Raw genomic sequence first — 14,996 nt, forward strand, 5'->3', positions numbered from 1 at the left:
CCAGTATTGCTGCCTGAAGAATCCCAAAGACAGAAGAGCCTGACGAGCCTATCCATAGGGTCGCAAAGAGTCGGACATGACTGAGCAACTTAACACTTACCTTCCCTTTAACACGGTGATTATGCATGATCATTATTCTGCCCCCATCCCTTGCTCGTGATGGTTCCGAAATTTATTGACATAGTGTTCTCTTGTTTGTTGTCCTGGCTCTCCCAGGAAAGCAGAGGTCATCAAACAGGGTGACCAACATGCCAACAGAGGCGCCGGAGACAATCGACGGAGGGAATCTGAGAGGGAAGGGGTCGGGGGACTTGGTGGAGGAGGCTGCTGATAAACTCCCAGAGGTCCCCACTAGAGTTATCAATCAAGGATAACAGACACAGTGCCTAGAACTCTCCAGAATGTTTACATTAAAATTTGAGATCAGAAAAAATATGATAATAAATGTAACGATAAATCCAGCCTGGATTATATTTGTGTTTTATAGCAGCAAAACATAATTTAAAGAAAATTTTTTTAAAAGCATAAAAGGGCCCACAAAGACGAAGTGCATAAGGCGCGGGACAGTCATAATTCAGTCCTGCGTACGGTTTACTCTTTCCGCTTTAAAAATAGAATGGATATCCAGATATTTGTATGAGACCTCTTGATTTTACGTATTAGGAACTCGCTTTAAACAAAACATACATTGTGTGGCCCAACAAAAGACGTGGAACCTAGCCTGCAGCCTCTTGAAGACTCGGGCTATCATCGTGTCCCCGGAACGCCCGTGGCTTGCCAAGATTTCGGGGACACTTCTTCAGCCTGAGTGCCCGAGCACCCCACTCAGGACAGAGTAAGGGGCAGTAGAAAGCCTTCGGGACACAACAAGGGTCTGACGGTAAAATCCCCGCCCCGTCCAAAATTCCTGTGGGGTTGTTGGATCCTGTTTCGTGGAGGAAAAGTAAGTGGACTATAGCGAGGTGCTGGAAGCTCGAAGGCCACTTCAGCCCCGGCACTCTCTGGAGCCTCAACCGGCTTCGCTCTTTCGCGGGTTTCCCGGCTCCCACCGACTTCCAGGGAGCGCAGGTTAGGGGGTGGAGTCTCCCCGCTCACCAGGCAGGCTGGAGCAGGGGGCAGGGACAGTCGTCCGGGACATCTACGGCCCCGGAGCCCAGGCCGCCCCATCCCTCGCAACAGGGCCCGCCCGCCGGCCGCAGCCTGTCTCCTGGGTGAGACCGGCTCCTCGCGGGGTCTGCTCCCGGCAGGGGAAGCTCCACACCGAGGACTCGGAGGTGGTTTTCAGACCGCCGCGGCCAGGGCTCCTCCTCCCGCGCTGCTCAGGGAGGCGGGCTGAGCTCTTTACAAGGCCCGGCCACACGACCCCGCCATTCCAGACGGAGACTTCCGCAGCCGCCCCGCCTTAACTCGGCCGGGAGCGGCTGGACCGGAAGCTGCGGGGTCTCGGGGCCCCGGCTAGTTCCCGCCGTGCGGAGCCGAAGGTGCGCATGCTCCGCAGAGGCCCGCACGGGGCCTGAGTAAACCCTGATAGAGCCATCGCGAGGCGGGGTAAGCAGAGCTCCAGTGGCGCAATCGGTTAGCGCGCGGTACTTATACAGCAGTACATGCAGAGCAATGCCGAGGTTGTGAGTTCGAGCCTCACCTGGAGCATGACCCTTTTGGATACCCGCACGTTTCCCCACTTTTACCTCCGTGCTCAAGGAAACGAATCAGTCTCTCTTTACACTCCTCAGTTCCTGTCTCTTGACTGCTCTGCTTGCGTGTTTTGCTCCGCTGCAGGCAGGAAGCCGCTCGTATCCGCTCCTCTTACTCGCTTTCCAAGCTACTTGTTGCCCCCGCGAACCATCCAGCCGCCCGAACCCGGACGTTTACCTGCTGCTCCCTCTCCCTAGGCATTTCCTTTAACGGCACCCAGTCCCGGATCCCGGTACCGGGGATGTGGACCGCAGGGGCGCTGCACCGGTGATGGGGCCCTACCTGGGTCTCGTCATCGAAAAGTCCGGCGCCCTCTCTACGGGGCTTGCCCGAGCTCCCGGAGCCGGTTCCCGGGCGCTGCCCCTCACCCAGGACCAGGAGCGGCGGGGTGCGCGTTGGGTGGCGGGGCGGGAGCCGAGCGACCACTCCCGCGAAGCCCAGAGCAGGAGCGGTCGCTGTCCTCCTTTTTAACTACTACTAACTAGTCGTCGCCCCTCCCTCGGATCTAGAGCCCCTAGACGGCGGGCCCTTCTCCCCTCCTCAGGCCTCCAGGCCTCCCTGGGCGGATCTGCGGAGTTTGGGAAAAGTGCCTGGGCGTTTTCCTCCCTATTTGTGCCCGTTCTCCTTGGTGTCAGACAGGACGGGTGGAATTCGCTGGCAGACGGGAGAACAGACGTTTTCTAGGGATACCCTTTCCTGCCCGCCGCACACCCCATGTCCAGAAGTACCCCCCTCTAAGCAGGATATCTGCCACCTGGATTTGGAATGTTCCAGCACGTGAACGCACCCCTGAGGCACGGGGGCCGCTTTGCCTGCGGATGGGTGGGCGGGGGGCGCCCCACATCCCCGGGAGGTGGGGCGAAGTGGAGACCAAGAGTAGCTGGGATGAGAGGCCTCCCGGACACGTTCTCCCATACGCGTGTTTTCAGCTGTTTTTATGGGGTGTGCTAGTAAACTCCTGGGATGGAAATACTACCGGGAGTGCTGAGAAGAAAGACCTGGAAAGCTCTGAGAAAGTGGGCGGAGCTCTTGTCTGTCTCCTCGACTGCTAACCCCAGCCCCCGGTTCCGAAAGGGAACCCCCGCCCCACTTGGAATGTGAGAAAGTCCGCCCACGTCACCTAACCTGGCTGGACCAGACGCTTCCGCTCACAGGCTCATCCTCTGCAGATGGTGAGGGCTCCCCTTTAGAAATCTAGCCAGCCTGGAAACATCTGTCCGCCACCCCGACACAAAAAATTGGCTTATTTTTTAAAAAATAGCTTCATCGAGATATAACTCATATACCCTACCATTCACCCACTTAGTTTGCAGTTCAGTGGATTTTAGTGCTTTCACAGATAGGTGCAACCATCAATCACCACAGTCAATTTTAAAACATTCTTATCAACTCAGTAGGAAATCGTGTATCCTTCAGCTATGACCCCACCCCACCACTAAATAATCACTAATTTACTTTCTGTCTTTACATTTCCCCTTTTCTGGACCTTCATATGAATGGAATCATAATGTGTGGTCTTTGGTGACTGGCTTCTTTCAGTGTTTTCAAGATTCGTCCTGTCCTACCTTGTATCAGTACTTTCTTTTTTTTTTTTTAATTTATGGCTGGATAATATTGCATTGTATGGATTCTTTTCAATTTTGAATAGAGAAAAGGCTGGCATTTTAAAAACATTTGCTGAAAAATTTTTAAAAAGGATATTAATGTTAAAATGTACAAAGCGTAAAAACAGTCACATTTGCCAAGTGTGTAATTTTTAACTTTCAGAGGTTATCATTGCAAGAACTGGTCAGATATTTCCAAGAGCTCAGCCAAGAGTTGAGCATGAAGTGGGCCCCCAAGGTGCACAGAAACAAATGAAAGAAAGATCATTCTGCCCAACCACCTGTCCACATTGGGAATCCCTTCTACAAAACCCCAGCTCCTATTTGAAAAGTGTTAGCATCAGCATGCCATTTCTTCTCAAGGTGGTGCGTTCCGCTTTCTCTCAACTCTAATGGTTAGAACATTCTGCGTCTTAAATATTGTTTCTGTTCCTTCAGGTTATTGCTGGAATGATGGTGGTTTGGGGAACTCTTTTTCTGGTGAGGCGGTGAAGTGGGAAGGTAAGCTAAATTAGTTGTCTTTGTTCTATTTAAGCTAGAAATCACCAGATAGAGTATTAGTGGATTACAAACAAACAAATAGACCACTGGCAGATTTGTAGGTCAGTGTCTTAATGTGAAGTTGATAGGACTTTTAAAGGTTGTGAAGGGTGATAAAGATCAAGTCAGAAAATTGTGGAAACATGCTATAAAAACCATTAAGTACTACATATACAGGTATAAGGAGGTGGCATTCCTATCACCACAAAACTAGTGGATTAGACCTGTATGGAGGGAGGAAGATGGATAAATATGAGGTGGATAAACTCAGAAGGCAGGGTGAATTTATAGCTGAATATCTGTAGACGTCTAGCTGGAGGGAAGCCTGACCCACCCATTGAGCTCCACTGAACTATACACACAGGTTGACATTAACTTTGTAGATGGCTTTGAACAGGCCAATTAAAATTGTGTGTGATAGAAAGAGCTGGAAGGGAGTGCAAATTCAGTAGAATTTGAAGCTAGAATAAGAGACAAATGTTTCTGACAAGTGACAAGATGCAGTTTGATAGAGATAATTGTAAGCCTGTGTTCAGTTCAGAGTTCAGTGTGGTCAGTGCCTGGCTTGACAGCTGTTTGCATATAAAGAATCTGGGCATATCGGATATGCACAGCCTCAGTCGTCCTGGCCCTGTGATTCAATTGCTGAGAATATCATCCGATTATTAACGCATTACTACATAATGCATTACATGGTGTGGTGTCAGAGATCATAAGACAGCAGTCTGTGGAACAAATCTAGCCTCCAGACAGGTTTTATTTGCATTTCTAGCGCTGACTTGTAAAGTGTTGAAAAAATTATAATCATTTGCCTATACATCCGGAGATTTTACTGTAATGCCTAGATTTCAAGTTTTCAATGAAAAATTAGAAGACTTGTCCACCCCGAGCCCTTATTCCCACATGGCAACATTTTCCTCCCCTTTGGATGAGCATGTTTGTGATCTTCCGTTTGTCACAGTCCTAAAACTCCCCACTCATCCCAAACACAGAGGTGGGTACCAGCTGCCAGTGCTCTACCCACTTCACTTGCTTTGCTCTTTTCTTCACCACTGACTCACTCCTCTCATTTGTGACCGACAGTCATTGAGGGTGTGGGTAAAGATAGGGAATACTCATGCTGAACTCAACCTGATGGCTATAACCTGTGTGAACACAACCTATTTAAAATTCAACAAACAAAATCCCCAGTTCTTTATTATGAAAAATTTCAAACATATCCAAAGTAGAAAAAATAGTATATTTAAAAGTAGAGAATATATATATGTATTTAATATATATCCATCCATCACTACTTTCGAGAATTGTCATTTATCCCATTCTCACAACAATTTCCCCTATCATAGTCACCAAAATATTTTAAAGGAAATCCCAGCTATAGTTTAATTTGACTTGTAAATACCTCTCTGTATACCCAACAGGTAGCCACTTTTTAAAAGAGCATAACCACAGTATCATTATTATACCAAACAAGATTAATAATAGTGCCCCTACATCATCTAACACCTTGTCTGTGTTCAAATGTCTGCACTTAGCTCTGAAAGATATTTTTACCATTGGTCTATTGGAATCAAGAGCCAAGCGAGGTCCACACACTAAATTTGATCAATATATCTTAAATATCTAAATCTGTCTCTCTTTTTTCATTTATACTAATTACCCATTCTCTTTTATGATGTTTATTTATTTTATTTTAAATTATTGGCCCCGCAGCATGTAGGATCTTAGTTGTCCCACCAGGGATTGAATCTGTGTCCCCTGTAGTGGAAGCCTGGAGTCTTAACCACTGGGCTTCCAGGGAATTCCCTGATATTTGTTTGTTGATCTATAGAATTTCCCACAGAATTTGGCTAATTGAATAACAAGGCGTCATTTCAAAAGTTCTTCAGTCCCCCTGACATTTAGATCTAGAAGCTTGGTAATGTTAAGATTCAATTAAAAAAAAAAGATTATAGGTGGTACTATATACTATTGTATCACAAGAGGGCAAGTACATAATGGCTGGTTGTTCTGCTTTTACTGACGATTTCAGGTGTGGTCAGCCTGGTCCATGCATTACGAAATGCCACATCAGCCTCTGACCTAATGATTTTAGCAGCTGTTGATGCTCTGTCTAGATTTATTATATTAAGGATTATTCAATAATGTTTTCTAATTCTATTATTGCCTCTGTATTTGTGACTGTGATACCTTAAAAAAAACAAAAAACCTTTTTTTCCATTGAATATTTGGTTTTCCTAAAGCACAATTCACATAGAAAAGGTTAGATAATATTGCTGGATGCTTCCTTTTTCTACTAATCTTTAGAATAATCTGTTGGTGCTCTAACAATTCCCATAGGCGACCAATTAGTTTTTATTTCACAGCTTTTTAAAAAATGTATGTTTGACATACAGTGAACTGCATTAATGATGTTGAGTAGCTTTTCTAGTGCTTGTTAAATATTCAGATATCTTCTTTGGTAAATTATCTTTTAAAATCTTTTGCCTGTTTTTTATTGAGTTATTCATGTTTTTATTATTGAGTTATAAGACTTTTGTATATTCTAGATATAATTCCTTTGTTGTGTATATGTTTTGTAAACAATTTCTCTCAGCTGTGATTTGAGTTTTGTTTTTCTAAATGGTGTCTCTTGAAAAGCAGACTTTTAAATTTTGATGAAGTTCAATTTATCCATTTTTTTCAATTATGGGTGATACTTTTGGTGTTAGAGCTAAGAAATTTTTGCTTAACCCAAAGTCACCAAGATTGTATTCTGTGTTTTAGCTCTTACCTTTAGGAGTTCACTTTTGTGTATGATGTGAATAGAGGTCTAAATTTTTCTTTTTTGGGGTATGGATATCCAATTCTGGCACCATTTGTTGAAAAGCATACCCTTTCCTGATTGAACTGACTTCATAGCTTGTCAAGAATGGCAATCAATGGCAATCCAGTCCAGTACTCTTGCCTGGAAAGTCCCATGGATGGAGGAGCCTGGTGGGCTGCAGTCCATGGGGTCTCGAAGAGTCGGACATGACTGAGTGACTTCACTTTCACTTTTCACTTTCATGCATTGGAGAAGGAAATGGCAACCCACTCCAGGGTTCTTGCCTGGAGAATCCCAGGGACAGGGGAGCCTGGTGGACTGCCTCTGTGGGGTCGCACAGAGTTGGACATGACTGAAGCGACTTAGCAGCAGCAGCAGTACTGGTCTTTTGCTGGACTTCATTCTATCTTACGAGCTATATGTCAGTGTGGTGTCACGTATTGGTTACCGTAATCAAATACATACATACCACATATAAAGTTATATATATTTATATGATTATAGTAATCAGCACATAACACTATATATACACATACACACATTAGGGTTAGTGTGCCAATTTGTATGAAAATATCCTGGGATTTTTACAAGGAATCTGTTGAGTGAGAATTGCCTCCTTAACAATGTTGAACCTTCTGATTCCATAAATAAGATGTGTATCTTCACTTATTTAGGCCTTTAATTTCTTTAAACAATGTTTTATAGTTTTCAGTGTTATAATGTTGTATTATTTCTTCCTTAAATATTTGGCAGAATTCACTAGTAAAGTACTGTGGGCCTGCAGTTTTCTTTGTAGGAAAAATTTTTTAAAACCCCACAAATTCAGTTTTTGTTTTTGTGGGGTTTTTTTGATAAATATGGGGGCTATGCAGGTTATTTATTTATTCTTAAATGAGTTTTGGCATTTTGTGTCTTTTAGAAAAGTTTATCTATTTCATTAAATTTGTTGAATTTATTGGCATAAAGTTATTCATAATATTTACTTCTTGTCTTTAGGATCTGTAGTGATGTCCCCTCTAACTTCTGATATCGATCATTTGTGTGTTTTTTTGTCCTGATCAAACTCAGAAGATGTTTTCCACTTTTATTTATCTTTTCACATATCTAGTTTTTTGTTTCATAGATTTTTTTTTCTATTGCTTTCCTGATTTTCATCTGATTCTGGTGCACTTGGAGAGAATATAGACTGTGCTGCTGTTGGGCAGCATGTTCTGTTGATATCAATTGTATCAAATTGGTTATAGAGTTCTGCAAACGTTCAGTATCTTTGACTTTTCTGCCTACTTGTTCTAGCTATTATTGAGAGAAGGGCATGAAAATAACCAACTGCAATGATAGATTTTCTTGTTTCACCATTTAGTTCCATCTTTTCCTTCTTCATGTTGTTGGAGGCTCTGTTACTGGCCTTATAAATGTTTACAATTGTTGTGAACTCTTGATTCTGTTACCTGACCCTGTATTCTATAACTGACCCTGTTACCATTGTTGATGCTTAATTTGTCCCATATTTGGCCAGGGTAAGTCCCATTAAGTTGGCTCCTAGGTCTTTGTGACATAATCTTAAATCTGAGATATGATATGTTTCTGGCATAACAAGATATTTCAAAGTGCATTTTGCACTTGTCTTCTCTCAATCCTGGAATTGGCCATTTCTCCTAAGAGCGTGGTTCTTTTTGGTGGGAAATGTTATTTAGGTGAGCACAATCTGTGTGCTAGAGTTCCTTACTGCTACTCTGTGGTTGTCATATTTCCAAGCCTTTCCAAGAGACAGAACTAGGACATGCATATTTTTTTAAAGAGAGAAAAGTAGGGATTTCCCTGGTGGTCCAGTGGCTAAGACTCCACACTCCTAATGCAGGGGGCCTGGGTTTGACCCTTAGTCAGGGAACTAGATCCCACTTACCACAACTGTAGATCCTGCGTGCCACAACTAAATATCCCACAATGAAGATCGAAGATCCTGCGTGAAGATCCAACTGAGACCTGGTGCAGCCTAGATAAATAAATAAATATTTTTTAAAAAGAGAAAAATAAAGCTCGCGTTTATAGTGATATTTCCAATTCAAATGTAAGATTACAGAATTTATACACTTTGATTTTATATTTGTACTGCTTTTCTCTTGCTCTAAAAATACTAGTTCTTTACAACTCTTACATAATTATTTATTTGCTATATCGTACCACATAATAGTTTAAAAGTAATATTATATGTTATTTCTCATAATAAGATTATTGCTTGCAGTTTAAGATTCCTTTGTGATTTCTTTTGTCCTTAGTTCGTATTCAAAATACAGTATTTGAAGTATTATGCTTAAAGTAATTTTTCTCTGTGGCTATGCTCTCAACTTGATACTCAATAAATACCTTTTGATTGAGTTTGTTTTACATTTTTAGGAATCTCTTTTTTTAAATTTTTGATCGGAGGATAATTGCTATACAATATTGTGTTAGTTTCTGCCATACATTAACATGAATCAGCCATAGGTATACATATATCCTCCCCTTTTTTTCTTTTTATTTATCTAAAATATTTACATGCTTCTAAACTCAAAACTACAAAACAAGGTTTATTCCAAGAAGTCTAAACCTTGTCCCCTAATGCTGTTTTCCTCTTTGTTTTTTGGTATAGGTGATAATTTAAAAATTGCTTTCTTGATACATCGTTGGAGAAGACTCTTGAGAGTCCCTTGGACTGCAAGGAGATCCAACCAGTCCATTCTGAAGATCAACCCTGGGATTTCTTTGGAAGGAATGATGCTAAAGCTGAAGCTCCAGTACTTTGGCCACCTTATGTGAAGAGTTGACTCATTGGAAAAGACTCTGATGCTGGGAGGGATTGGGAGCAGGAGGAGAAGGGGACGACAGAGGATGAGATGGCTGGATGGCATCACGGACTCGATGAACGTGAGTCTGAGTGAACTCCGGGAGTTGGTGATGGACAGGGAGGCCTGGCGTGCTGCGAGTCATGGGGTCGCAAAGAGTCGGACACAACTGAGCGACTGAACTGAACTGAACTGAACTGATACATCTTTCCATTATTTATTCTTAAAAAACATAAACAAAGACATGTCTGTGTTTGTATTCCACTTCCTCTCCTTCTTTTTTCGAAAGCTCTTATATTCATTGCTGATTCCACAGGTAGTGTATTCTGATTATTTCAAAGTTGTAGATAGGACTCTTCCTCACTCCTTATCACAGTGCGTAGTATTCTATTCCTGTGGATGTAGCATTGTTTGTTCAGCCAGTCCTCTACTCATGAACAGTTGGATGTTTTCAGTCTCCTGGTTTGGTAGATGATGCTGCAATAAAGTTCACAAAGTTTTGAATATTTTGCTATTTTATCTTTGAGATAGATTCTATATGTGGGATTGCTGGTCTGAGGACTGGATATCTATAAAATATAAATATGTATGATTATATTTAATTTTATATATAGTAATTTATATATAAAATGTAATATCATACATATATTATATAGAACATATATAGGAACCTGGTGGGCTACAGTCCAAAGGGTCACAAAGAGCTGGATATGACTGAGCAACTAAGCATAATATGTATATAAAATTACATATGTAAAATTATCTTTAAAGAGGGTTTATGATATGATGGTCCATGTGTATGACGCCACTAGAATTCACATCGTAAGAGCAATGGTTGAAGGACCTGGGCCAAATGATGCTATATGGGGCATTTTCATGTCCTCCAGTTCCAGTTCCAGGGGAGACACCACTTAATGCCTCTCCCCAGTGGTTATTTAAGGAAGTGGCATTTACTGGAGGCCCTGACATAAGGCATGGCTGGCCGAGGACCTCACCTTACAAGGCTGCCCTGGAGAGAACCCAGGCTTAGAAAAAGTCCACAAGATTCCACCTTCTGACCCTTAGACGCTGCCCTGCTGCCTTCAGCTTAACCCATCTCTGTTGAGTCTTTTAGTTTTATAATATTCAATCATTTAAAAAATCATTTTATTTAGCCAATTATCATTTTATTATCTTCATATTTCCTAATTATTCTTATCTTTAAAAATTTGTTCTGTCTTAACTATTTCATTCTTTTAAATACTCTGGTTAATGAGTAGATTTCCTTCTCTAACTTTTATTGTACACCCTTCCCTTCATACCTGGTCTTTGCATTCATTTCCGCTTAGCTTTCTTTCAACTTTTTATTCTAAATTTATTAATCTTCTGCTATCTGTTTTTTGTTTTTTTAATGTAAACTGTAAAACTGAATTCTCTTTAAGTGTTTCTGTGTTCCCTGTTGGTTGGCGGGCCCTTTGGAAACAGAACCCCGAAAGCCTGGTGGGGTGAGGATCTTTCCCCCTCTTTTGGCTCCCTGCCTTTCCCCACGGAGCCTTTGATGACTCCTGACCTTAATGATCCAAGTGACTAGATGTTCCTCTTATTTCCCATAACAATAAGCCATCAGTGATGACTAGGATTGAGACTCCAAGGAATATGGGTCCCAGAGAAGAGCAGGCTGAAGAGGGATATATGACTTTCTTTCAAATATTCATGAAAGGAGTAGACATATTCAGTCTTTTTAAAAAAAGTCTTTAAGTTTGTTTTAATATTGTTTCTGTTTCATGTTTTGTTTTTTTGGCTGCAAAACATGTAGGATTGTAGTTCCCCGACCAGGGAAGGAATGGGGGATAAGAAGCTGCCTGCCAGTGAAGGGAGTGGGTTTGACTCCTGGTCTGAGAAGATCCCAGATGCCATGGAGCAACTATGCCCACGTGCCACAGCTACTGAGCCCACACTGTAGGGCTCGTGAGCCACGACTACTGAGCCCAGGCACCTTAGAGCCTGCACACTGCAGCAGCTGAGCCTGAGCACCTGGAGCCTGTGCTCTCCAACAGTAGAGGTCACCACACTTAGAAACCCGTGCACCGCAATGAAGAGTAGCCCCTGCTCGCCGCAACCAGAGAAAGCCTACGGGAAGCCACAAAGACCCAGTGCAGCCAACAATAAAAATAAATTAATAATAATAATAATAATAAAAGAGGTCTGCTAATGTTTGAGTCTCTGATTCTGAAGATTAGCTTCATGGATTCTCTTTCCGTGGTTTGAATGTTCAAGCTAAAAAAGTGCCCCTTTGCGATGGCCAGTTAGATTGAGTTTTTCACTTGTAACCAAAAGGGATTTTGACTCTTGCAATTATTATGGATGTTATGTACAAAACATCCTTTTATATTGATGACTGATTTTTCAAATTTCTTAATAAGAATTCCTTTCTGAGGGAAATGGCAGCATCCAGTCATTCAAGCTCTTAAACTGGCCTGGGGATGAAGTTCATAGATACTCTGCTGTGCCTTTGCACAGAGCCAAGGCCCCGCTACCAGCACACTTGCCACCTCCACTTGAGTGACTCATCCAAAGCACAACACTTGGGTTTTTTTTTTTTCCTCCCAAACCTGCTCTCTTAGTCTTTCCCATCCCACAAATGTTCCTTTCATCCATTCATCTGGATTCTAAGTGAAAAGCTTAGGTAATAGCCTTCATCATCCCCTTTTGCTCCCTCTAGATCTAATCCATCAGCAAGTCCAGGATCTCCCTCTACTCAGTATACTGGGCCCTGCCTTTCTCTCCATCCACAGTTTCTGTTATCTCCTGCTTGGACTCTGCAGTAGCTTCTTAAACTGACTCCCTGCCTTTACTTCTTAGCCTTCTCCTGTTTCTTCTCCACACTGAAGCCCAAATGGGCCTTTAATTACACAAATCAGATCCTGTCATTTCCTCGCTTAAAACCACCAATGGCTTTCCAGTGCCTGCAGAACAAGATGCATAGGCCTACAGTGGTCTGAAAGGCCCCAGCTGTTTTTATCAGACCCTGCCTGCTTCTCCAGCCTCAGTTCCTAGCACTCTGACCCCGCTTACTACATTCCAGCCATAGAGTCTGTCCCTTGTTTGTGCCTCAGAGCCTTTGTAATAGCCATTCCTTCTACTGGAACATCTTCACTCAAATCTTAGGGAGCTGGCTCTATAACCTGCAGAGCTCAGTCAGATATCGCCTCCTCAGGGGTGCCTTTGAATTCACTACTATCTAAAACTACTGTGTTTAGGGACTTTCTCCCTTGGCAGTCCAGTGGTTGAGACTTTGCCTTCCAGTGCAAGGCATGCAGGATCAATCCCTGGTTGGGGAGCTACAGATCCTACATGCCTTGCAGTCAAAAAACCAAAACAGGAAACAGCTGCAATATTGTAACAAATTCAATAAAGACTTAAAAAATGGTTCACATCAAAAAAATCTTAAGTTATTTTGTGAAGTGGCAATTGCTTATTTCCTACCGTTAGGATATTAATTCCCCCTGTGCTGAGCTAATAGGTACTCGATAAAGAATGAATGAATGAGTGAATGAATGGAAGATAGTAGAGGGGCAATACATGGGTGTAAACTCTGAAGTTGCATAGAGAACATGCTCTTGTTGCTGCTAGATTACTGTGCAGATTCGGGTCTGGAGCCTGGGTTTCAGACAGTTCTCTGGAGTCTTTCCAAGGTGTTGTCACTGAGTGTGTGCTGTGCCTCAGGCGGCTTCCCGTCTAGCTGATGAGTAGCGTTCCCACCAGAAGCTGATGAGAAAACACAGAGCGGGTGCGGACAGTGACTTGTGTTTAGAATAACCAAGGACTTGCATTTCTCCCTCCTTTGGTCTCTTATAAGTCCATTACCCCTTTCTTTCTTTCGTTTTTGGCCACTAGCTGGGTGTGTGGGATCTTAGCTCTCTGACCAGGGATCAAACGCACACCCCCTGCCTTGGGAGCACAGAGTCTCAACCACTGGACCGCCAGAGAAGTCCAACTTGGTGTTTATGAGAATCACCTTGGGGATGTTACAATTTAGATTCCTGGGCGATAGCCCGTGATTCTGGGAAGCCCTAGAACTGGCCTGTGTGAGGAGGTAAGCACTAGGTGACCAGTGCATCCATGCTGGCCTGGGACACCCCAGTTTTAGCACCTAAGGTCTCTTTCCCGAAAATCCCTCAGTCCCTGGCAAACCAGGTGGGTCAGTCACCCTCAACTGAACGTGTTCAGAGAGAGGCAAATGGCAGTCGACGGAATCGCTTGGAATGGCTTCTTGAAGGAGCTGAGATAGAAATGTTTCCTGTCCTAGACTTGGATGTTGGCTGTCTCCTTGGCCCCGCCTTTGGGTAAGTCTAGGTTTCCTAGGCACTGAGCCCAAACAGATAGGAAAGGAAACCACTATTTTTTGAACACTTGCAATAATCTGGCCGCTGCTGTAGGGCCTTTGTTATCTAATCTATTCCTCGGCAGCCTTTATATTACTCCCATTTTAGAGGCAGGACACTGAGGCTTGTGAAGTTACGTGATTGAGCTCAGACATATTCCAACCAGTGGAGATGGGAGTGATACAGTTGCCTGACGCAGAAGCCCAGGCCCTTTCCTCGTGTTTTGCTATGTGTATGGGTGTGTGTGTGTGTGTGTCAGAGAGATGGCTGGGACCTCAGCTTGACAGTCATCCATCAGCTCTCAGGATGGGGCTCTCCTGGGATCTAGGGAAGAACCCCAGGGACTAGACTGAAAAGGAAGAGGCACCCAAGAGGCGTCTGGGCTGGCCCTGACCTAGCTGCGCTGATGGCCCTCTCCCACCAGGTGGCGCTGTGGCTCTGTGGTAGAGGACTCCCCTGTGGCAGAGGGCTCCCCCTAGTAGTGGCACTCGAGCGGGACCAGCCACTGAGCTTTGTTTTTATCTGCAGCCTATTGGGCAACCTGGGGCCTGTGCAGAGCTTTCTGCCTTTCCTGGACTCTGGCAGGCCAAGAAGAGAGGGGAGGGAGGGTCAGGAGGTCTGGAGAGGAGAAGGCTTGGACCAGTGCAGAGTCATGGCTATGAGGGTGTCAGTTGAGCGCAGCTGTCAGGAGAAGGGGCGGGGACTGTCTCCCGGGACTAATGGGACACTGACCCAAATCACCTCCCAGTGTGCACAAAACACATTGGGAAAGGGGACTTGCCCCGCCATGGTGGGTGCAGGGGTAGGGCTTGGGCAGAGAGAAGGTACTTTTTTCATCCTACAGACTGTTCTGTCCAGTGAAGGCCTGGCCTGGGGCCAGGGATGACCCCCAGTCATCTGCCTGTCAGCCCCCTGCTGACAAAAGATCCCAACTGTCCTCTGGCTGCCCCTGCCATTTGGGAAACCGGCTCCTAGGATGCTGGCCCTTGCGAGCTGATCTGTTATCACCTGTTTCCTATGTAAGGACTCATCCAAGGCTCTGCCCCAGGGCTCAGGCCTCGAGATTCGCACCAAAAGACAACATCACTGAGACAAACTTTTAATTCTTCTTCAAAGCCCACACTAGTGCCAGAAAGCCAGGTTTTGCTATGTATCAGCTGCTTAG

The 14,996-nt window shown here is 44.0% G+C and overlaps 1 long non-coding RNA gene and 1 other non-coding gene across 2 annotated transcripts; both read left to right on the forward strand.

The window, feature by feature from the left end:
• The first annotated feature begins 1,432 nt into the window (after positions 1-1,432).
• On the forward strand, positions 1,433-9,819 carry LOC128056883 (uncharacterized). Its single transcript, XR_008200183.1, has 3 exons — positions 1,433-1,548; positions 3,738-3,800; positions 9,275-9,819. It is a non-coding gene; the product is annotated as an uncharacterized LOC128056883 (long non-coding RNA).
• TRNAI-UAU (transfer RNA isoleucine (anticodon UAU)) lies at positions 1,558-1,650 on the forward strand. Its single transcript is given in 2 exon segments — positions 1,558-1,595; positions 1,615-1,650. It is a non-coding gene; the product is annotated as a tRNA-Ile (tRNA).
• Positions 9,820-14,996: the final 5,177 nt, after the last annotated feature.

The sequence above is a fragment of the Budorcas taxicolor genome, chromosome 11 (genome assembly GCF_023091745.1).
Source record: "Budorcas taxicolor isolate Tak-1 chromosome 11, Takin1.1, whole genome shotgun sequence".
NCBI lineage: Eukaryota > Metazoa > Chordata > Mammalia > Artiodactyla > Bovidae > Budorcas > Budorcas taxicolor.